Below are 25,206 nucleotides of genomic sequence, written 5' to 3'. Positions count from 1 at the left end.
GATGCGTGCAGCTTGAGTTCCTCATTCCATCCAGAGTTCTGTGAAGACTCTTAGGTCGCAATAGTACAAAATATAATCCACGCGGAACATGCGCTCTGCTCCTAGCTCTGCCAATAACAACTTGTCAGTCCAGGAAAGTCCTTTCATGGAAATGTAAAAAAAGTCCTCGCTCTGGGCTTCTCAAACCTGGCTGCATCTCAGAATCTCTTAGGCTGCTTATGAAATACACAATCTGCCCCCCACAAACCTATTAAATAAGAATCTCCGGGGGTGGAACCTGGAAATCTATAATTTCACATTTTAAGATCCCAGGGTTCCCACATTTGGGAACCACTAATCTAGATAAACTGGAAGATTCTTTTTTTCATGCTAAGATTGAAGATTCAAACTGTGTGGACCTCGCTCCCACACCCATAAAATACTACTGCTTTTATTTCTGGTTCATTGGTAATTGATTGACAAGAGAATCGTCTTAAGAATGATTTGACCGCAGCACTGTCTGGTAGAAATAGAACATGAGCCACAAATAGAACATGAGCCACAAATTTTTCACATTTTCTAGTAGTCACTTTAAAAAAGTTAAAAGAGACAGGTAAAGTTAATTTTAATAGTATATTTTATTTAACCCACTATATGCAAACTATTATTGTTTTGACTTGTAATAAATATAAAAAATGATTGGGAAAGTTGACTTGTTTTTCTTTTGTGAGATCTTCCCGATCTGGTGTATATTTTACCTGCACAGCATACGTAATTTGGGCTTGCCACATTTCAAATGCTCATAGCCACATGTGGCCAGTGGTTACCCATATTAGACAGAGCTGTTAAGCCACGTCAGTAGGAGACAGCGCAGTAATCAATTAGCAGTGTCCAAGGTGAACAAGGAATTGGAGGGGAGGCACATATGCTATATAGCTGCCATCACTAGGTAGTGGATGCCAAATGACCTATTTTCTAGTTCTCTGGAGATCAGACAAAAAAGACAAAAAAAAAAACAAAAAACAGAGGTCACTAGACCTAGGACTCATTCTTGGGGAGGAAACAGGAAACCCACACTAGTAGTTAGTGGTTAGAAGCCACTTGAGTACATATAACCAACATCAAAATAAGTAAGAAAAAAGATTTAGCCAGGAGTGGGTAGACTAGGCCAACACTTGAGAACATATTTTGTATTCATTTTATAAAAATAATCTTCTTGACTCAATATAATGGGCCTATTCAAGGACTACTGGCTGGTTTATAAGGAGCATACATGTTGTGACTGCTCGCTCGCACTGTGAAAGCATTCAAGAGTCAGGTAGAAATAGAGAAGGAAGATTTACTCAAGTGAGAGAAGGGTCGTCTGGGCAGAGTCTGCTGGAAACGATTGCAAACTACTGCATCGAGCGTTTGTTTGTCTCAAGTTTTATATTTTCGAACCAGGATGTAAATCGCTTCGGCCTGTAGTAGAATTTTCTACTGGGTTCAGCTTTATCCGTTGGGATGAGAAGGTGGAGTTAAGCTGGTTACTGCAACCTTTGCATATGTTATGTAGATTTAAGTTGGAGCTAGGAGTGGAAACCACACAGATGCAAAACCTTTCCCAAGTCACAGGGCCAGCACTGAGCAGAAGTAAACAGAAACACTGAAACTGGTCTGCATAGTAAATGTATAGGAAGCAGAATCCTTAAGTCTTGTCGGAAAGGAAGCGGAGAAAGAAAAGTTTTCAGAAAGTCCCAAGGTAAATGACACTTGTTAAATCAAATTGCACCAGAGATCCAAATCGCAAAACAGAGGATACACAGAGGATACACCATTCTAATCCCGTCTTAATAATTCACAGTGCGGCTGGATCTCCACTAGGAGAGCTACCCAGCTGATACACAGCAGAAGTGAGACAGGAGGGTACCTAGGCCATGAAAATGATGTGATCAGGAACCATAATAGATCATGTTTCAAATTTACAATTTTAAGAAGCACTTTACTATCCTTTTTCATTTGTTCCTTATGACTTAGGGGACATGTAGGTGGGGTGCATGTGCCCATTTTTCAGACTGGAAAACCTAGGTTCGGAGAGGTATCTGTTTGCCTACGTCTCATAACCAGGGAGTGAACAGCATAGTCTCTCCACAGGAAGCTCTCTGGTCCATATGGGAATCCAACCTTGGCCTCATTACCCGTGAGCTCTCTCGACAACTACTTACCTGAGGAGGCTATAAATATCGTTAATTCACTTTTCAAAGGCCTTTCCTCTTCTAATAAATTAAGTTGCAGTTAGCCTCCTACCCACCCCCTCCTCTGTGTCTGCATCTGCACCTCCCCTGCTGTCTCTAATCATTTGTCTCCCTGGAAGGCGTAAATGCCTTTGCCTCCGGCAAGGATGGCTTTCTACAGCACCACTTGGAGCCGCGGCCAGCTTGCAACGTAGAAGCCGCACTTCCCTTTGCTGTCTGAGTCCAGATAACAACTTGCAAAGTCACTCAGGGAAGCATGGAAGGGTTTCAAGCAGGAAAGGGATGTGATGAGATGGGACGGTGTGTAGGGCAAGTGAACAGTTGAAGTGGAAAGAAGGAGAACCGGAAAAAAAAAGAAGAAGCCGGGAATCCTCCTCCTCCTCGTCGTCATCAGTATTGGCTTTTCTTGTCTTCAGCTTTCAGCTTGTACCACTTCCTTCCTCGGGCAGGCCTTACCTGTCCCACCTGCCTGAAGAGCCATCCCATCACTGTCTATCAGATCATCAGCCTTGAATTGCCTCACAGCCCCTGTCACTCTCAGATGTTTTTGTTTACTACTACCTGGCCCACCCCAGATTGACTATAAGGTCCATGAAAGCACAAACCCTATCTGTTTTAGTCACTGTTCGATCCACAGATTTTACAACCACACCTGGCCCGTAGTAAATATTCATTAAACATTAATTGAATGAATGAATGAATGAAGGGCTGAGCTAAGTACTTAACCACCATTTATGCTAACCAAAGAAATTAAGTCTTATTTTTTGCTTTTTACAGATTCCCATAATCTAAGGGTGACGAGATAAGAGTTTGTGATCTGCATACTATAACGTCACCAGTGATCCTAATCCCCAAACCCAAAATACTTTTCTCAACAAAACCTTTCCTCATTCATTCCTGCCTTGCTTCAACATTGGACACTACTGACCATGCGTTTCTCATAAAAAAATCTCTTGTGAATTCCACTCAATGCAGCATTATTTATAATGGCCAAGATATGGAAGCAACCTAAGTGTCCATCAATAGACGACTAGATAAAGAAGACATGATACATATACAGTGGAATAGTACTTCGCCATAAAAAAGAATGAAATCTTACCATTTGCAACAACATGGATGGAACTAGAGGATATTATGCTAAGTGAAATAAGTCAGACAGAGAAAAAAAATACAATATGATTTCACTTATATATAGAATCTTAAAAAAATAAAATAAATGAACAAATAAAACATAACACTCATAGATATAGAGAATAAACTGCTGGTTGCCCGCTGGGAGTGAGGGGGGTTGGAGGGCTGTGTGAAAAGGGTGAAGGGATTAAGAAGTACAAATCGGCAGTTACAAAATAGTAGGGATACATAGTACAGCATAGGGAATATAGTCAATAATATTGTAGTAAATATGTATGGCGCCAGGTGGATACTAGGCTTACCCAGGGGATCACTTTGTCAGTTATAAAAATGTCTAACCACTATGCTATACACCTGAAACTAATATAATATTGTATGTCAACTGTAATTGAAAAATAAAAAAATTAATTACATTTGACTAGAGAAGTACATATAATGTACATTTTCCTTTGCCCTATTTGTATTCTCCAAAATTGTGATATTATTCTTGAAGTGTTTTTATTTTTCTCAAATATAGCTTTATATTTGCTCATTATAACAAAGTTAAACAATAAAGAAATTTAAAAGGCAAAATCTACTCATCTACTTATTGGCGCCACCACCACCATCAAATCCCAACCCCAAAGTAAACACCCAATTAAACATTTTGGTGTTGGGCTTTCCAGACTCTTTTCCATGAATAAACTAACATGCATTGTGAGTATGTGTGTACACACACCACATAAATAGGTTCTTTGCCACTTCTGTGTAAAATGAAATCATATAGCTTTGGAAATTACTGAACTAACACTAATTCCTAGAAATGCTTGATGCCACTGTGGTCTACCAGTTAGAAAAGTGGATTATGACTCAGGTCCATCTCACACTAGATCTGGTACTTCCCTGATTCCACCCACATTAAATACAAAGTTTCTGCCTTCTGGACACACACCAATAAATTTGGCTGAATCTAGCACAAGATCCCTCGTACCCTCACCCACACAGATTCAATCCCTTACACATCCCCTAGGATTCTGACAAAATCTTCCAAAAACGTTGGCGTTTATGATACTTCCCCACGATTACACTTTGCACCTGACCCCCTAGAGCCTGCCAAGACTGAGTCTGTGTTAGGTCTGTAAGCAATGATAGCGGTAGGACGTAGGTCATGAGGAGAATCGCCATTCTGCTATAAGGCTACCACCTCAAGAGAGGTCGTTACAGGTCCTTCAGGCAGGGAAACTAGACGTCTCAAATACGGAAGGTCACTGCTACTGACCAAGGAGGTTTAGCAAAATTTGGAGCCTCAAGGCACTCGGCTTTATTGGAATCTGCCCATCTATCCCCATCTTAATTTTTCAGGATGACACTCTGTCTATTCGATGCCTAAATTTAACAAAAGAGACCCTGTGAGGATAGGAATTCCACTTGTATCGTACTTCAGCCACCCAAAGGATTGGAATTTGGGTTTGATCTTCAAAAACCTAGACCCTTTGGCTACAAATGGTAAGGTTTTCTTTCCGGGAAGTCATAGAAGCTTTGTATTTCTTTACTTAGACATTGAGCTAAGAATTACAAGCCCTATGCTCATTATTTTCTTTCTCCAAATTCAGTGGTGTCTGCGACATAGCTAACCAAGTCCACAGCCCTTGTGTCCTTTATTCAGTCTTCTACGGCAGCAGTGACATGCTTTCCTTGTCTTCCATAGGTACTTGGTTCCAGGGGACTGCAGGTGATCATATAAGTAACTCATTTGCCACTGCATACCATATACTACCAGTGTCCAATTTACCACCGGCAACAGGCTCGTTTATGCCTTAAAATCAGATCTAAGAACCAACTCCAGATTCCCATCCTTAAGGTTCTACTCCCTGGGACCACTGCCAGTACCAATAACGGCATCAGAGAAGGTTCAGTCAGGGAAGCAGAATCACCATGAATATGTGAAATAAATCATTTAATATAGAAATGAGAACTTACACCATTGTTCAAGTGGCTGGGAAATAAAGGTCAAGCAGGGAAAGCCAGAAGAGCAATGAACCTGTCAATCTGAGAAGACAAGAACCATTAGCTTCTGAAGTAGAACCACAAAGAAGGAGCTTGCGGAAAAATCTATAGAAGGCTGTGGCTGCTGTGTCACTACTGCTTCTGTGAGTCCATAGCCCAGCATCTGGTGTTGAGTCTGGGGCCCACGGTTAGGAAGAGCTGAGGAGAGAGCCAAGAATGAAGGAGAAGCCTCCTGCATCTACCCACCCCCACAGCTAACCACGACAACCCTCTAAGAGTAATGGCCACTCTTCACTTCTACCTTCCCAAGCTCAAAAGGTTCCTCTTTTGGCCAACTTGAACACAGAATGATACAGGGAAGGGAACTCTGGGAAGCAATTCACAGCTAAACCAAGTTTACCCAGCATAATCTAACACATATAGCATGCGATCATATAGATTTATCATACTTTGTTTCTTTGCTCCTTTATTGACTATATTTATTTCAGTGGATTCTATGTATTTGCTGTTTAAAATTGCTGCAATAAATGCCCTTGAGTGCAAATATATATATAAATACTGGTGCAAAGAAATCACCAGTATTTTTTAAGATAAATTCTTAGAAGTGAAATCGCTAGGTCAAAGGATATATGTATTCCAAGTGCTTATAGATGAGTCCAAATTGTCCTCCAAAATGGTTGTCCCAGTTTACACCCTTCCCTGCCTCGCTTCCTTGTCACCATTGAATATTACTTAACAATATGATAGAGGGGAAATAATATCCTGCTTCATTTTGCATCTCTTTGATTATTAAAATGATTGATTCTTGCATGTCTTTCATATGTCTAATGGGTTTGTATTTCTTCTTTGAGTTGCCTGTTTATATTCTTTGCCCTTTTCTACAGAGTTGTTTGTCTTTTCCTTGTTGGTTTTAGTTCTTTTCTCTTTTACGTACATTCTAGGTAAATGTTTGCAAATATTTTCACTTAGCCTGTCATTTACCTTTTAATTAGGTTTATAGTGGTTGGATTTTGTTTTATTTTGTTTGGGTTAGGGTCACATCAACTTATTTTATAACAAAATATTTCAACGTGTGCTGGTGGGTTTAGTGATGTGTGACTTAGTGACAGAAGAATTCCCCACTTCTAGAAAATCCACAGATGTGTAGATCCCGTTGATGGCCGGTCAGAAGCAAAGCGGTCCAAAATGAAGCAAGGAATTATAGCTATTCAGCTCTCAACAACCGCACGATCATGTTTTTTGTTTGTTTGTTTTTGGAAAATCCACAAAATCCTAATTCTGAATCCACAAACTCTTTGGATGTTTAACCAATATTCACATTGTCTCAGAACTCAGATAGGAATTTCTTAGAGCCTATTCAACCGAGGAATACTAAAAACGAGGCACACAGGCGGTTCCCATCATGACCCTCACGTTTTTTCACCCATAGTAGACGTTGCTACTTGATCACTCTCTCCTCCAGAGCCCCCGATGTGGTCTAAAAAGTGTTCTCTATGCAGCAGTCCAGAGAGCTGCCACCTACCTATCAGAATGAGTGCTTAAGGTAAAACCTATTTTGCCACCACCCTGGATCTACTCCAACCGTGGATTTTTAGAGAAAGAAGAGAAGGCCGAGAGTGGGGATGTGATTTACATAAGAACATGCAGCCAGTTCGTTGGAAAACCAGAGCTCAGACCTAGCCTCCTGCCTCCCAACTAAATGCTCCTCCCATGACACTACTGTGTCCTGCCTCTTCGGCCACCACCAGACCACGCCCTCCACGGAGCACGTGGTGCGGACACTGTCACAGAGTGAATAACATATACATAAATGGTTTCATCATAACACCTGTCAATAATATACCAATAGGCTTAGACCTGGGTTAAGAAAGGGACAAGTTGGGCAATCAACAATCTATAAGGGACACTGAAACACAACGACAAAGTTGTAAAGTGGAGAACTTGTGTCAGCCAGAACTCCGAGGGAACTGGATGGAATATCGAATAAGTTGCTTGTGACAGGAATGGGGAGCAAAGGTGCCCGCAAGGAGCAGGCTCAGCACCAACAAGTGGTCTCTCAGGGGGTGGTCTGATTCACCTTTGCTTTGCAGAGTTGAGCAATAACGGATCCTTGGGGACTATCAAGGAGAGACTACAGGCTAAGGAAAGCCAGCCTCCTTCCTTTTCCTTCCGCCGTACATACACAGACACTAAACAAATATCAAGGACCTTCGATGTAAAGAATCACCATATGATTGGTCTGCTGTGAAGACCAAATCACTCACCGACCCTTCGGATACACTCACACGTCTCCAGCTAGCTTTGTTCACCCCCACGCATCCTTCCATCTTACCTGCTCTGCAAAGGCTTCCCTGACTCCTGCCTGCCCAGGGTTACCTGTTTCTCCTCTTGCTTCTCATCTGCTCTTGATCAGGCGCTGGGCACGTGCCAGCTGTTATCAGCAAGTATCTCTCTGTTGGAAGGACAATCTGCTTCTTCTCCACCAGGCACAAACTGCCTTTTCCTTATTCGTCTGCTGTGCAGCACCTGGCTGATGCTGTCATTCTCAAAAGAAAGAAAGAAAGAAAAATACCTGTTGACTAAATGGAAAAAAGAAAAACTCACGGTAACTTCTGGGCTCGACTTTCAAAGGGTCCATGGAGATCTTGGAAGTACGTGGAGTTTCTTTTCCTCAGAGGCCTATCTGACTGGGTCCTGTGCCATCCATGAGAGGATGCTGCTGGAAAAGGCATGATTTTGAATTCCTACACCGTTTTTGTTTTCTGACTGACTCCCATTTTATCATAGTATTCCATACACAGCAGCAATTTGTTTCTATTTGCTCTCATGCCTAAGGCTAGCAACAATCTGTGGTGAGGCCCACAATGTCATGTATTTTATTCTCTGTCGTGAAGGCTGGAATAAGGGAGAGAGGTGGGAGGGAAAGAAAAGTGTGGCAGGAGTGAGAGAAGGATGTGGTGCTTGATACTGTGAGCTCCCTGATAAATGCAAATCTTTATCTAGAAGAGGGGGTCTTAACGAGGGGGTCATTCTGTCCTCCAAGTAGGTTGCCAGATTCAGTATAGTACACCCGGTCAAATTTACACAGTCTAAAATCTATTCACTGTTTCTCTGAAATTTTAACTTAAATAGACATCCTGGTTTTTTTATTTGATAAATTTGGCAATCCTATCCCTGGGGACCTGTGACAACGTCTGGAGGCTTTTTTGGTTGTCACAACTTGTGGGTTATTAAAAGATAAACTAAGGCATATTAAAAGTTTCGATAGTTTTATTTGAGCAAAAATCGATCCCTATCAGGCAGTGCCAAACAGAAAGTGGTCAGGAGCGCTCCTCCCACAGGAGCTACGGGCAAGACTTTTATAGAGAAGATGCAGAATCGATGCCAGGAAGTTATGTGATTGGCTACAGCTTGAGCAGTTTCCTTGTTTGGAAAAGCGTAGTTGGTTGTGATTGGTCGTCCTTAAGTTTTCATTTCTGAACCTTAGAGCATTTACAGGTTTATGTTTTGGTTTGCTTGTGTCGGTTGCTAAGGCATGAGAACTGCCTCAGTCTACCGGCCTCCTTGTTGAATTAATTTAACAGGGTGCTACTGGTATCTGGGAGGCAGAGGCCAGGCATGCTGCTAAACATTCACCAAAGCCCAGGACAGTCCCCACAGCAAAAAATGGGCTGATCCCAAATGTCAATAGTGCCACTGCTGAGAAGCCCTGATGCAGAAGCATTATTTGTATTTCTAAAAAGTACCTAGGATGGCTAACATAGCACAGTAGGAAAACAGTACGTATGTATATGTGTAAGCATATATATTCCCCCCCAGAAAACATGTTTGCAAAGTTTCTTTCCTTTAAATCTACAAGCTATAATGATCTAGAGTTTTATAATGGTAATTTCTCCAGTTTTTCCCTGGGGAGATCTGACAAAATTCAGATCACATTTGGGGGGGAAAATACGCAGAAATAGTAAGTGATTTTTCTGGGATCCCAACAGAACCCTAAGAAACATAGAATTAAAACTCACAACTGCGAAAATGCACTGCTCGTTCCAATAAAGCCAGCCTGTCTGCACATCTCCTGCTCAGCTCTCACGTACTTGGAGAGAGGAGATCAAAAGTTTTTGCAATTGATTAGCACCCAGAAAGCAACAGCCTCCTTTAACCTTGAGATGCAAATAGCCAAAGATTGTCAAGGGGTCTGAAGGGCTGGAGGATTTGATGGAAGATCAAATTCCCAACATTTCCAGGGCAATTAGCTTCCCTAGCAAAGTCACAGGAAGGTCCTGCCCGCTCTCCACAGCAGTAAAGCTGTAATAAGACTCTGAGCTTTATCAACTTGGACTAATTGGCCTACAACCACCCTGCAGAGTTCATTATTGTTATCCCCATTTCATAGAACACAGAAGGTGGGGAGAAATCTTTTGACTCCACCACTACTATGCAAGAGCTTCTATAATATTTCCCACTTTGGATCATATACATAAGCTCCGGTACCGAAGGTTGAGATTTCTCTGCTAATTATTCATCCTAGCAGAAAGGAACGTCTGGAATTAAGTCAAATCTCTTTGCAGGTGCCGCTTAAAATTCCGCTTGAAGATGAGTCCTGGCCTCAAAAAAGGTTTGAAAATGTTCAACACTTTTATCTGATCGTTAGGAAACCAGGGAGGAAGTTGCTGCCAACTTCAGCAAGGACTTTGCAGCATGAACTAAACTGCTTTTGAAAGGTCTGATTGCTGAACCGCTTCCCTCGCAATGGAGGGCAGGGCTGGAGCCCAGGCTGACTCCTCTGGACGTACTGTGGAGGTGGAGATCCAGCCAAGTAGCCGCGTCCATTTGGTGCTTCAAATGCAGCCCGTTGTCACAATGGATTTTCCACTCACAAATGTACCGTTATGTCTGCTTATCTTTTGTTATTGCCTCGACTGTCTGAAGGGAAGCACATCAGCTTACTTTGAGGCCATTTAATGGCTGGGAGTCTTCCACTGGGAGACCCTGCCTGACTGCTGAAGTGCATGACAACTCCAGACTCTGTAGGGCTTTCACCTTGACGTTTACCTTCGTCTGGCACTGATGAGGCTTTATGCTATGCAAGCTGGCAGCCTGCTTTGTCAAATACGCCAAAGGACACTGGTCGCAAAGCCTTGCCCAGAGAGAATGAGGCCAGCCAAAGATGCTGCTGGAATCCTTGGTGGCAGGACTAACTCCCGACTCAACAGCTCTGCACAGACTTCCTCACCATTGTGACTTTCCACTAACATTTCATGGAACAGGCAGGGCTGATAACAGGAGGCCCAGGCCCTATAAAGGTTTCTCTTCCCCTTACCTCTCTGGGGTGCTTGTAACAGTAAGGTGTGGCTGTTGAGAACAGGGCTTGAGTCTCTGCCACTTGACGAGTTTTGTAACCTTACACAAGTTATTTTTTAACTGCAGTTTCCTCATCAATAATCATAAAATAATGACATGAGACCACAAAGAGTTGTAGGGAGCAATAAATGAACCAGTGGCACAAGTAAGGGCTCACTAATTATGACCTTGTATGATGATTATGGTAGTAGTGTGGGCTTCCCCTGTCAATCAAAGTCATGGGAAAGTTCAAGCCTTCAGGCCCATGCTCTAATACCTATAAACATAGGAAAGAGAGGGAGAGGGGGAGGCAGAAAAAAAGGAAAGAAAGAAATGAAAAGAAAAGAAAGTAAAGAGAGCGAGGGAGGGAGGGGGTGAGAAAGAGAGAAAATAGTACAAACTCCAAGTTGCCTCACTCTTGCGTTTGCCTTCTGTTGCATACTTAAACCTCCCTCTGTCCCCATCCAGTCCCAGTATGTTCCTCCTGCCCTGTGTTTGCCAGAAATCTGCGTTCCCCATTGACCTTTCCTTAGACAGCACTCCTGCGTGCACCCTGGCACACATTCTAGTCCTGCTGTCCATTCCATCAAATATTCGAAGCACACCTGCTGTCTCTGCTGCTCCCTTCTCCTCTTTCATTACAGCATAAGCCTGGACCATCCCTGGGCATTCGCAGGTGACACAGCCACCTTCGAAGGGTGGTCTGAGGAGAGCCAGCAAACCACACTTGTCCGAGGACCTCCCCACACTGGTAAGGCAGAGCCTTCCTTTTGCCCTCGTGGCCTCAAATGTACTGTGAAACGTCCAGTTTAGACCGCATTGTCCCCAATGGGCTACTATAAACATGTTCATTTCTTACATGAGAGGGGAAGGAAAGCCACTTCCCTTACTAGGCACCCAGTAGGTCATTAACTCACAAACATTGCTCAGATTCGTACATTGAAAAGAGTCCGGCAAGAGAGCTGGGCCATAGGAGAGGGAAGTTTTGATGGGACTGTAGGGAGAAAACATTTCACTGCATGAAAAACAGGCAGCTCTGCATAACAAAATTATTGGGGAAAGAATGAGGGCTTGATATCCAGGAACTTGGAAGGTAAGATGCCCAAGATTGTAGCTCCGAGATATAGGAAAGGTCAGCTTCCCCCATATCCCTTCTTGTAGCCCGAGTTCTGTCCTCCTGAACCAGAAGGCAACAGCTGTCACGTGGGATATACATATTGCACATCCTCACTGTTGCAGACAGAAAGGAGCGAACAGTTTAAATCTAAGTTTTCTGTTTCTGTCATGAGCTGGGAAATGTTTGCAATCAAATTGTGGAAGGCAGGAAGTTTGAGGGGAGATACCATTTTCTTCTTGGGCTTAAAGAGTGATAAACTTTTTCACTTGCAGGGTCTTTGGGGTAACTGGTATCAAAAGAAAGGTGTGGGTGCTCCATGTGGGGCTTTTATTATTTCCCTAAGATGGGTCACTTTATATGAGAAAAGAGCAATAAGAAATGCATACCAGAACAGCACCGACTTCCAAAGTATTTCAAATACATAAAGTCATTTATAGGTTACCTTTCGGTCACCTGAAGCACTTGAAGCATCAAATGTAATCTTTAATGACTTCCACAGATGCCATTAGCATGTGGCATCTAACTCCCCCGTGCCTGCACACCTGAAAATTACGAGGGGAAAAGGTAGGCAGATATATTAGGGTAACAACCCTTCCCCCCAAATCTCAGTGATTTGAGGGACAGGGTTTTATTTCTCATTCCCACCACTGCCCAACGTGAGATGCAGTCACTCAGGGACCCAGACCCTCGCAGTGCAGTCTCTCTTTGGAGCTGGTCAAGACGGGAGAACGAGGGAGCACAAAGAAACCTTGCTTGCTCAGCCCAGAGACGACGACTCATATCACTTCGGCTTGTATCTCTTCGGTGGGAGAAGTTGCAGGTCCAGACTCAATACAAGGGGCTGAAGAAACACAGTTGAGGGTGTGCCCAGGCCGAGGAGAAAATGGATTGGCAAGTACCTAGTCTCTCCTGTAGCAAGTGACATTCATTTTAGCAGCTAGTCAGTTTCATGTTTGGTTTTCCCTTCACTCGCACAACGTATAGATAGGCTGGGTTAAGCAAGATTCAAATTCCCGGGAGTCAGAGTAATCATCTTTCCCTGGATCAGCACGTCTTTGGCAGGTTTGCTGTCACTTGCTATTTCCTGCCCATGGCAGACACAGCTAATTAACTATGGCATTCTTCCTTATCACTGCAATCACGGCCGCACAATCCTCCTCAGTACAGAGCTACAGGCGCTCAGGACCAACGGATCAGAGTCGGATCAGAGTCAGCACAAAAAGCCAAACCGATTTTCACCCCTGATTCTTTCCACCCCCTACATTTTATAGATGAGGAAACTAAGTTGGGGAAGTAGAATAACTTCATTCATTCGTTGACAAGTTATACTTTGTCCCTACTACAAAGGGTGTCAAAAAAAATGCACACGCATTTTAAGAAAGGAAAAAACTGTATTAAAATTGTAATACTCAATATATACTGATAACAAAAGATGAATACAAGTCACATTTGACTTCTGCAATTACAAGAGGTGTTCAAAGTGGTCACCGTCAGCATAATTTTAATACAGTTTTTCCTTTCTTAAAATGTGTATTCATTTTTTTTTTTTTGGCACCCTCTGTATATAATAGACATTACACTAAGCCCAGACAATGTTACTTCAAATAAGAGGCCTGCCTTCAGGAAATGAGAGGAGGGCGGGAAGCCAGATGAGAAGACAGGTAACTGCAATACTGCATGATAAGCGCTAAGAGAGGGACGGGCAGGACACTCTGGAAGGACATGATGATGACAGCTTACCTGCTCTCGATGAGGGTGAGGCAAATCTTGCTGGGGGAAGAACCATTTATGCCAGTCATAAAAAAGGAACAGACTATAGCCAAGCAAAGGATGAAGCTGAAAGATAAGAACATTTCAGGCAGAGGAACCAGCTTATGCAAAGACTAAAAGGGGAAAATGAGGATGATGTATACGGAACACTGAAAGAAATTTAGCCCGACTAGAAGAACCCACAGTGTAAAAAGATAGAATTAAAGGTGTATCAATTAGTGATTGCCATGTAACAAACTACTCCAAAACTCAGTGGCTTAAAATAATAACAACGTGATTATTACTCATGAGTCTGTGGAGCAGTTCCAGTCTCGACGAGGCTCATTCATATATGGACAGTCAGCTGAGAGCGGGGCAGGTAGCTCTCTCTCACACGTCTGGGCATTAGCTAGTTGTAGACTGGTTTAGGACAGCCGTGGCTGTGACAACTGGGCTCTCCTCCAAATAGTCTCTCATCCTCCAGCAGGCCAGCCTAGCCTTGTCCACATGGCCGTGGCAGGGCTCCAACAGAGCGAGCAGAAGCTCTCCAGGCCTCAGAATTGACACAGGGCCACTTCCAGTGCACTCAGTAAGCCAAAGCAAGTCACAGCACAGCCCCAAGTCAAGAGGTGAGGACATACTTCCACCTTTTGATGGGAGAAGTGACACAATCATTTTGCAAAGCATGTAATCACAGGGAGAAATAATTCAGGCTTTTTTTGTTTTTTGGGTTTTTTTAAATCAACGTATCACTGAGGGAGAGTAGTGGCAAGAAGTAAACCTGCAAAGATAGGCAGGTCCAAAACTTAGAAAGTCTTATTTTCCGAACTTAGTATTTGGAAAGGTAACGGAGAGCCATGGAAGAGTGACGTAGCCAGACATGAACTCTGAAAAGTGTTCCTTTTTACCCAAAAGATTTGATCACAGCCCAGATCATAGCAGGAGGGATGGACTGACAAGAGGGTACTACCCCCTGGGGTGGGAAAGCGGGAAGCATCAGGTTACATTGCTGGTAAGTAGCAGAGCTAAGAGTACAGCCAGGTCTTCTACATCCCGATCTGATGTTATTACCATTCTTCCCTTGGGTACAGTATTTTATGTTCAGGGATTTTCCACCCCTCTCCCCTACCATCTGTTTCCTTGGCTGCTTTCTGAGTCCATCACCAGGAAACAGGGACCCCAAGGCTGTTCTAAGAAGTAACCTCAGTGAGATACGGAGCCCTGCTTATCACAACTAACCGTCAGCGATAGAAAGAAAGCCTGTAGAGATAGAGAAATAACAATACACCTTAATAACTAGCATGGTGTGGCTTGGAGAATCATTAACCATCGTTAGAAAGAGAACTCAAGGCTGTTGCTTCCCCAGGAGCCTGCTTCTCACAGCTGCTTATGTGAGAAGCAGCTCAGTTGCAAATGACACCTGCCTTTAGGAGCATCCAGCCTTTTGACTTTCAGTGTAGGACTCACATTTGAAACCAGTTTGTTTTCTCTGCCCATAGCACCTTAACCCTTTCCCACGTCTCTCCCAGCCAGCAGTCTGCAGGCCTCAGTTCAATTTCAACTGCTCTGGTGAATGGCTTCTCCAGAACTCCTCACAACAGAATCCCACGTATGCCAAATAAATATTGCCTATATTTTGTCTGATCATTGCAAACACACCCTCCGAATCTGATTAAATCTAACTGATTGATTTTGCAGGACATGGTGACGAACAGAAACTACTTCTGTTTATTTATAGTGGACACTTGCCCCTTCACTTTGTACACTGCGCTTTGCAACCAAGGGGCTCAAAATACTTTGGGAACGTTGTTTTAGTTACTATTACATCTTTGGAGCTAGGTACAAGTCATAGGTCATTATTCCTTTTTCTTTTTTTGTTTTCAGGTCCAATGTGGCAGCTGATCCTCGAAGGTGGCCTCCATAATCCCACCCATCCCTTGAACTGCACATCCTTTTGCAGCAACTCCAACCACGGGGTAGAGTCTGTTTCCTCACTTCTTGAACCTGGTTTGGCCTCATCACTTGCTTGAATCCACAAAATATGGCGTAAGTGATAGTAGGTAATTCAATACACCTTGCAGCTTCTGGTGTGGTTCTCCCGGAGCTTCTGCCATGTGAATTAATGAGACCGCCAGGTCCCAATGACAGCCTGCCACGCTAGCCTGCTGGAGGATTAACCATGGTGTGCGTACTGAGTCCCCAGCACCTAGCAGCTGGTACGATAGATGTTAATTTCTTGCCTCCCTCTCTATAGTAATCAGTTTCTATCTAGGTAAGGCTTGAATTAAATTAGTAATTTTTGCACATTTCTTTTTAGGATTTAAGAGAACAGCTTTCCTTTTCCTTGCTCAGAAATGCCCTAAGAACCTGGTGTGATGCTGGGTGGTTGGAGTGTCTCAACTATGGTTACCATCTGGAGGACGGCAGCAGGCCTCTTCGAAAGCCCTGTGCCCCTTACTGAGAGGAAGCGTTCACTTTGTAATGTGTTCTCAAGCAATGAGCAAAGGGAGTACTCTGAGTTCTGAATACTAAGTATTCATATAATTCAAAAATCCAACTCACCGGAGAGCAGAAAGGAAAAATCACAGATTTCATAACCAAGTTACTCTTCAGGTTCTCAGAATCACTTGAAAAGATCAATTTTACTGTTTGCTGCCAAAGCCGAGTTTTTTTGTCCTATGGCTGTTAACCGCATAGGTCACCATGGGTCACCACGGCCTCAAGCAGAGAGAGGGCTGCTATAGCAGGAAAAACCAGTTCAGCTGGTGGAGGGCAGTGCAGCAGGTGGCAACTTGCACCTTCCTTGGAGTCCTTTGAGGTTTACAAGGAGAAAGGGGTGTGGTAGGTGAATGGGGGCGGTAGAGAGGGTGGTGTGACATTCTCTTGCCAAGACTGTGAGTGGACTGCAGCAGCCGCAGAGATGATAACAGTCCAAAATCTGGACGGCCATTAATAGGAAAAGATCCGGTGCCTGCTAAAACCTGACCTCCATCAGGAAACACAACAAAGCAGGGTGAGCCGTCTTTGTAAAGCCCCCTTCCCACACTGATGCATGTTGTTCTATTAGCCAAGACTGTGCCAGTATACCAGGTAGAGTGGGGACTAGGGACTGAGACCAGAGGAGGAACAGAGAAGTCAACAGCCCCCACAACCAGGTGCTTTAGCTGGGGCGGTAGGGTGGGGAAGGTTGTTCCTATGCCAGCTTTCTTTGCCATGTACATTGACGCATGCCAATACTTGCAATGAATTGAAGTCTATATGAAAGTTATTTTAATGATTAGAAATTGTGACTCAATACTCCAGATGTGAGCAATGTCACATGTTTTTAAACCACACAAAATCCATCTTCCAGCCCCATGCAATGAGGTCAGTGAGAAGACTGGTATCTGTCATTTTTGTAGCTTCCTCTCTCTGCCTCGGTTTGAAGAAGGTTGTCATTGCACAGGCGGAGCAGGGGAAACCCAGACTCAAGCTTGTCTGCCCTTCTTTGGATGTGAACGGAAAATTTACCTACTCACACCTTGGCTCTGACTCTAACACACAAACACAAAATAGCATAAGCTAAAAGATTAATCATGACAGCCTGCCTGGCGCCAAACCATGGTCATTTCTCTGTCCTCCCACTGTAGCTAAATATCAGTGAACCTCGATTGATAGGCGTAGAAATGTAAAGTGGCACGTGGTCCATGGCAGACGTCTCTTGGCAAACAGACAGGGCTGGGTTCACCTGCAGTTCCATGCAGGTGAGGCCTGGATGCTCAGCATTCCAAGGAGATGACCTCTCTACCTGTGACCGGCCTGCACGTCCCCTCCCCAGACCTAGAAGATAATAGGCGATGCCCTGAATGTGTGAAGAGGAGGAAGAGGATGATGGAAAGATTAATTTTAAGGAAGGAGAAGCCACCTGGTTTGAACAAACTCACAGCGTTGCTTTTGGATGGGCCATGTCTTAATGAAGAATAAATGGCGGACAGCTCACAGACTAAAAGAAAGAAAGACAGAAATGCAGAGTCGCTTACACATGTTCGTGCTTGCTTTGTCCAAGCTAATGCGGTGTCTAAGACAGTAAATTCCTAGCAGCTGTCACCAAATGTGTACTTTTCAATATAATTACAACATGATGCACAACTAGGCAGTTATTTATGATGATCCCTTCAAACAAAAATGATCATTATCATATACTGCCATTTATTGGGAGCTTATTTTGTGATAAGCACTGTCAAGCGCTGTACACGCATTACCTCATTTTATCCTCAGAACAATGCCTGTAAGTACACACAATTGTCCCCATTTTCCAGCTGTGAAACATCAAAGTTCAAAGATTAAATTGCCCATCCCCGGCTAATACAGGTGAGAACTGGAATCAAGAACACAAGGGTTGAGCTGAAAGCCCAAGCTCTGAACCTCTAGGATAGGCAGTCTTCCTACCGCATACAGGGACCGGCCAAGAGCAGCTCTCTAAGGCCGCCCTCATCCAGGCCCTGCCCTCCTCGCGAGACTCACGTGCTGCTACACATTCCATTCCAGGCCCATCGAAGACGTTACAACTCCCTGAACACACCCTGCCTCTTTCCACCTCAGAGCCTTAGTTCACATGGGTCTCTCTACTCGGACCGCCTGCTCCCCACCCCTTTTGCTTGTCCATCTCACACAAATCAGCTGAGACTTGAGCTCCCTAAGAAACCTTATCCAGTCCTCTCCTTGGGCTGGGGGTGTGTCCTCACTCTGTTGTGCCCTGACAACACTGTCTATCATTGTCCTTACCATATTGTGTTGTAGTATTGTATTTCCTGTTTATTCTGCTTTTTACTAGACTTTGAGCCCCTCCAAAACTGGAACTACAGGTGATAGATAGCTAGATCGATGATAGATAGTTAGATAGATAGATAGATAGATAGATAGATAGATAGATAGATAGATGATAGATAGATAGATAGATAGATAGATAGATAGATAGATAGATAGCAGACAGATGACAGATAGATAGATAGATAGAAGATAGATAGATAGATGATAGATAGATAGATAGATAGATAGATAGATAGATAGATAGATAGATGATAGATAGACAGACAGATTGTTTGTAATCTTCAGCCCTTAGTACAGTCCCCACTAGTATCAGATGATCGATGTTTGCTGACCTGCACTGCCAACAATATTAAGTGAGTTTCCAGTGTTTATTATCTGAAAGTATTATCCACAACTTTGGAAAAATAGGTAAAAAATGATCACCATTTAATTCAACCAATATTTATCATAGTCCCTTACTAAATAAGTAGGAAGGGACCTTAGAGAAAATTTAGTTCAGGGTGGTATACAGATGAAAGACTCTGGAGTGGGGAGCAAGGAACTGAGTTCAAGTCCATCTTAGCTACTTCCCAGCTCAGGTTAACTGGGGACCTCCCTGCACTTTGCTTGGCTCATCTACAGAACAGGGCTAACCATATGTTACCTACCATGAAGGGCTGGTGTGAGGATCAACTGAGACAGTACTTATGGATACACTTTGCTTCCTGAAAACATTATAAAATGAAATGTTTTTGTTTTGTATTTGCTTTTCATAGAGCCTGGGACATAGTAAATGTTTAATAATTGCCATTAAAATGAATTAATGATTAAACTCTTCATTTCCTGGTTGAGATATCAGAGATCAGACTGAAAAAACTTGCCCAAGGTTCCCCCTAGACTGTAAGTTCATTAGAGCAAAAGTTCTTTTTATCTCCAGCACTTAACACAGTGCCTCGCCCATGGCAGATGCTCCATGAATGCTTGTGGAAGGAAGGAAGGAAGGAAAGAAAGAAGGAAGGAAGGAAAGAAGGAAAGAAGGAAGGAAGGAAAGAAGGAAGGAAGGAGACATAAGGAGGAATATCATACAGCTGGGAGCGACTGAAATCCCTCGGGGGGTGATTCCCTGGTCGTAGGTCCTTCCACTTGATCATGCGGCATTTGGTGCCATAGGTGGGTGGTTCTCAAAGTGTGGTCCCAAGAATCAATAGCATCAGCATCAATTTGGAACCCCTCAGAAACAAATGCAAGTTCTCAAGCTCCGTCCCAGACCTGCTGAATCAGAATATCTGGATGTGTGACCCAGAAATCTGCGTTTTAATAAAACCTCCAAGTGAGTCTGTAGCATGCCAAAGCTTGACAGCCATTGCTGGAGGAGAAATTTTTCATTATCTGCTTACATTTGAGAATAAGTGGACAGAAAAAAGGTGAACTTATTTATAACTTCCAAATAATTATTCTAGAGCCCTAATGCACATTATTTTCATTGTCATTTCCTACTAACACGACACATTGATGATACAAGGGGGATACATTTCTGGAAAGATTACATCAATCATGCAGTATGTTTTTGGTTAAAAGTAACATTTATGGGATTGTTTCCTAAGTATAGCAGATTACATGATCACTGCTAATAATGTGGATAATATTGAAAAGTGTAATGATACTTATATAGTGTTTACTATGTACCAGGCACTATTTTAAGCACTTTTCCTATCTTAACTACCATTACTGAAAACAGTCCCATGAGACAGATACAGTTTTCTTCATCCCCATTTTACAGAGGGAACATTGAGGCATGTAGAATTTATGTAACTTGCCAAAGGTCACGCGGTCTGGTTGAGCCAGGATTTGTAACCAGGCAGTGTAGCTCCTGAGTCCATGAGATTAACCAATATGCTATACTATAAAATCACCTATAATTTAGAGATAATCAATGACTATTAATATTTATGGAGAATTTAGTATTTTCCTCCAGATTGGTAAATACCCACACATCTGTGTATATACAGATATATTATGTGTATATATGTATCTATAATATATTGGTAAATATATTTATCTACATGTAAATAATTATAACATCGTTTTTACTTTTTTACATATTTTTATACTTTTTACAAATATGTTTCTTTATAATAAAAAATAAAATCAGCCCATGTGTTACTATAACCTAAATTTCTTTATTTAATAATATATTGTAAACACATTCCAATATTATTACAATTCTAAAATAACTGTAAAGGACCTGTGTGCCCACACTTACTACAATGGGAGGGAGATGCCTGGTTCTACTAAATCAGACATAACTGTGCAGGGAGGGAAATGTGTAGGAAAGACCGGGGTTGGTAATGCCAAAAGTTTCAGGAAACTTCCCCTTTCTCTGTGTGCTCTGTGTGTGGGGGGAGGGTGTGAAGGGGGGGGAGAATCTGGATAGTGAAACAAGAAACCCAAAGTCGAAATGACACTACATACAGGAGGAGGACCTTATATTCAGAGATGTTACACACGAAAATGGAAAAGAAAAAATAACTGCATAAGTTGGCATTATTTGGAATAGCAAAAGACTGGAAACAACCTAAATGTTCATCAACACATGCCCACAATGGAGTTCTCTAAACTGTACAAATGCTATGAAGTGATCTCCACAGTAAAACAATGAGTCAGCAAACAAGGCAAAGAAAAGCTATTTTACAAGCTCCTGTTTAAATACATATATATATATGTATATATACACACACACACACACATACATACATATATATATACACATACATACATACATATATATACACACATACATACATACATATATATATATGTATATATATATACATATATATATATATATATATATATATGGTGTGTGTGTATAGTGCTGTTATATATTTAAAACAGAATGTTACCTAATGGGGAGAAATGGAACAGGGTAGAGAAGATAAGGTGAGAAACCAGACTTCCGAATATGATTTGATTTGTAGATTTGACTTTCAACCATATAAATGTTTAAATGATTAAGTAACAAAAATAAAGAGAAAAACACTTCCCATGAAACAAAAACTAACAGTATATTGAAAGGATTTATTTCACATGTTAGTAAAACATAGTAATTAGACTGTATATGCCTAGTAGAGAAAAAGAACACCAGAAACCATCTTAAACTAGTTTTTGTAATCATATTGTTAGTTATATTGCTATCATGCTGAAACTATTATACTCATGGTAGGATAAAGCAAATAAGTAATGGTTAATGTTGTTAGGAACCAAGATTTTCAGAATAAGAGAAAAGAAATACAAATATAAAAACCCAAAGAATGTAAGTAATACCCTGTAATAATAAATTCTGGATTATTATGAACTCATAATGTCTTTGCACTTTTAAAATTAAAAAAAAAAAAGTGTTTCCAAGCTCTGTCCACTGAAAATTCCTAGAAACAATAATAAACCCAATCATAATAAATACTGCTAATCTTCAGATCGTGGCCTCTCAATACCATTTCCTTGGAGAAATGGTTGACTCTAGGTTGGGGCAGCAAATGTAGAAGATAGCCTGGATATCTTGTCATAATAAAAAGCAAGAAAGCAATTAAAGAAGTCTGGTGTGGTGTTAAAAGGTCTGGGGAGCCATAATGAAAAACCTCTCCTTGGCCAAAGTTGGGATAATTTGAACATTAATAAGAATAACAACTGTAATTGAGTCAAACAAGTCAATTGCATTAAACTCCATGAGTTCATTAAAAAAAAAAAGATTTCTCATTTTTGAGAGATGCTAGGGAACCATCTTACTATTCTGAATACTGGTGAATAAAGAGAGGGGCAATTCCGAGAAACTCTGTGCTCAGAGTTTCCAAAAAACTGACGGGAGGAAAACAATGTTCTCCTTAGAAAAGAATTCCAGTCGGATGAAGAAGGAATGATGGAATTAGAACAAGACCATTTTTGCACACCCCAAATGAAATAATGGATCTAGGCAATAATCATCAATGGCACTTCACAGAGACAACCCCACACTATTGCCTCCCGTTGGACACCCCCAATACCACCTGAGTCCGTTTCCTGGGGCTGCCAAAACAAAGCATCACAGATGGGATGGCTGAAGCAACACCTTTATTTTCTCCCAGTCCTGGAGACCTACTTATGAGACAATTGAGAAATCTGAACATTGACTACTTCTGACTTTTTTTATATCAAATAATTTTGTGGTTATATTTCTAAAGCGGTCCTGTCCTTTAGAGATACACATTGAAATATTTACGAACGGGTGATATGATATCAGGGATTTATTTTAAAATAGTCCTGCAGAGAAGGCAGCAGAGAGAGTATAGATGAAACAAGAGTGGCAATGAGTTAATGATTGCATCTGGGTGATGGGTACATTGGGCTTTATTGTACCTTTCTCTCTACTTGGGACTGTGTTTGAAGTTTTCTGTAATAAACAGTTTATAAATATATAAATGATAGGATGAACGAGGGACGGGGGGGCCATGCCATGCATCCCACTAGGCAAAGCTACTGAGAGGGAACCAGGGAAGGCTAATGCACTAAGAGGTGTATGTGTGTAAGTGGAAGTAAAATGTGAGTAACAACTAATAGCCACGACCTCTTGCTGAGCATCACCAAGAGTCCAGGACAGGCACTAGGCAACGCGCGCCATCTGTATGTGTGGTCGCAAATCTCCACCGCTCCTCATCTTTGTAACATTCCTGGAGCCGAGAGGGGGAAGGGGGATTGGGTGTTTTTACAAATAGGGAACCCAAGACTCAGAGATGCCTGAAACCACAAGCTGCAAAGGGCCTGAGACAAACCAGCACCCAAGACTTTGGTCTATCACTTGTATGTCCTTTCCATGAGCTCACTCTGACTCTGGGGTGCAAAAGGGAATGAAATAAAGGCAGAAACTTGAGTCGAAGGGGAGTGGTCTCAATCTGGACATAAACCTTGCAGTTTTCTTTCTTTGTTTTTAAGGCAACTTGTTTTAGGAGTTTACCTTGCTTTGTCCTGTATTCGCGCTCTTTATCTTAAAAACAAAAAAGCACTTGAAATGGTCCTTATCCAACAGAGTCCCATTTCTTCTGCAGGTTCACTTTTATAGTAGTAGATAACAATCCCTCTCTGTATCTCCATGATGACATATATTGAGCTATGACACGGACATGAAAATATGAAGGAAACCGGAAACAGAGATAGTGCAGAAAACGTGCATGCTTTCTTCATCCTCTGTTATGAGTTTCTAGGTATTCCTCCACGGCAAAATGAAACTCCTTGGATAAGATTCACATGCACGTGGTATCACAAATGAAATGGCCTGCATCTTTTTCATTTGGAGAGTATGTTTTGGTTCTGCTTTCTACTATCACTGCGCTCTTTTTAATAATGTGGGGGAAGCAGACTCCATTTTGGCAAGATTTCTATCAAGACAGATAAACATGAATGTTTCAGCCCATGAAGCTGAAGTTTGGCCACCTGCGACCCAGTTAAGGGAATGCCCACTTCTCTTTCTGCCCAGAGTTTTCCATTCCTCCTGAATATTAGGGAAAGGGTCGAGGCGGAGGTGGGAGTCAATGATTTGCCCCTTTCAGAACATCCTCTTGACACTGCTTATTCAAAGCTGCTTGTTCTCTGGCCACTCCTCTCTCTGCGAGGATGGAGGGAGGGGGTCAGGGGAGAGGGGGGCTCACTTTCCTTTATGAATCAGCCTCCAGCCCAGGGATGGCGGGTAAAGGGGTGCCCGAGGGCCTTTTGGTGTGGACTCTCATTCATGAAAGAACTAAAGTTTGCCTTTAAAGTTCTTTCCAAATGAAGTTTTATATATAAAGATAGAAACACAGGGTGACAACACTGACGTTCGCCTTGCAGAGTAGGCTTATGTCCTATCGCTGAGCGACGGTGTCTGTAGCACACAATTGTGTACCGTGTAATTACCCTGTTTTACTGCTGGTATTTTTTGTGTGTTGCAAAGTATTAATTTGTGACATATAAAAATTTAAAGCATACCACAAGACTTTGCAATCCGATTTTGTAATTTCCTTAGTTTTTAATATACTGATAGCCCCAAAATATGGAAGTGGGCTTGGCCTCTCTCAAGGTCTGAAAGCGTGAGAAGAGGAAGAGGAAGAGGAAGAGGAGGCGTGACAATCAAAGCAACAGCCAACATATACGAAGCACTTTTATGTGCCAGACACCGCCAAGTGTCCTCATTTAACTCACATAAGTTAGCACATTAACGTGCACTAATCCATTTATTCCTCATCTATGACGTAGGTGTTAGCTCCATCTTACAGATATCGAAATTGAGGCACACAGCCGATAAGCAGCTGTGTATCGAACTTCACTGAAGAGTTGGAAGAGGCATAAGGGAATTACAGAGTATGAGGGAAATAGTATAAAACGATTTTAAAACTTTGTGGTTAAAGGGAAAAGCACCTAAGAGGCTGAACCCTTCATAAAGGGGGTTTCCTTCCTGGAAGCCCCAGATCCTAACCTGGTTTCTGGATCCTCATATTCTTAGAGGAGAGCACCGCTTTCCTCTCCACCTGCCTCTGGAAAATTCCACCCTTCCTCACAAGGGCTGTTCTTTCCCCAAGCCATCCCTGTTCCCCAACCAAGTGATGTGTTCCCCATATGTGAAAATCCTCAAAGTCTGAATTACTCAGTCTAGAATAACGCTCAGAACTTTGTGTGGCGGGGGGTGGTCGTAGGTGACAGGGTTGCTGGCACTCCAGGTATCTGGTCCAATTTGGTGTCTCTCTGACATGGTAGGTAACCATTAAAGATCTTTATTCTATCTTGGGCTATCCGTAACTGTTGGACCTAACTTGTTTCTTCCAAAGATTAACCTCAGAGGAAGTTAAATCTAAACTAACCCATAGGGACAGAGAGAAGAATGTC

At 42.3% G+C, this 25,206-nt stretch overlaps 1 long non-coding RNA gene across 3 annotated transcripts in view; it reads right to left on the bottom strand.

Annotated features, from left to right (window-relative positions):
* Positions 1–25,206, bottom strand: part of LOC117016670 (uncharacterized) — a 56,592-nt gene that overhangs the window by 6,499 nt on the left and 24,887 nt on the right. For 2 of the 3 annotated variants that reach the window (XR_004421943.1, XR_004421944.1), the window contains exon 2: positions 7,707–7,866. This is a non-coding gene — a long non-coding RNA (uncharacterized LOC117016670). Of the gene's footprint in view, positions 1–7,706; positions 7,875–25,206 lie in introns of all 3 variants that reach the window. The other variant, XR_004421945.1, reaches the window with a different exon arrangement.

This window comes from Rhinolophus ferrumequinum, chromosome 24 (genome assembly GCF_004115265.2).
Source record: "Rhinolophus ferrumequinum isolate MPI-CBG mRhiFer1 chromosome 24, mRhiFer1_v1.p, whole genome shotgun sequence".
NCBI classification, from domain to species: domain Eukaryota; kingdom Metazoa; phylum Chordata; class Mammalia; order Chiroptera; family Rhinolophidae; genus Rhinolophus; species Rhinolophus ferrumequinum.
The sequence above is the reverse complement of the archived record's forward strand: the minus strand, read 5'-3'. Positions and strand labels throughout refer to the sequence as shown.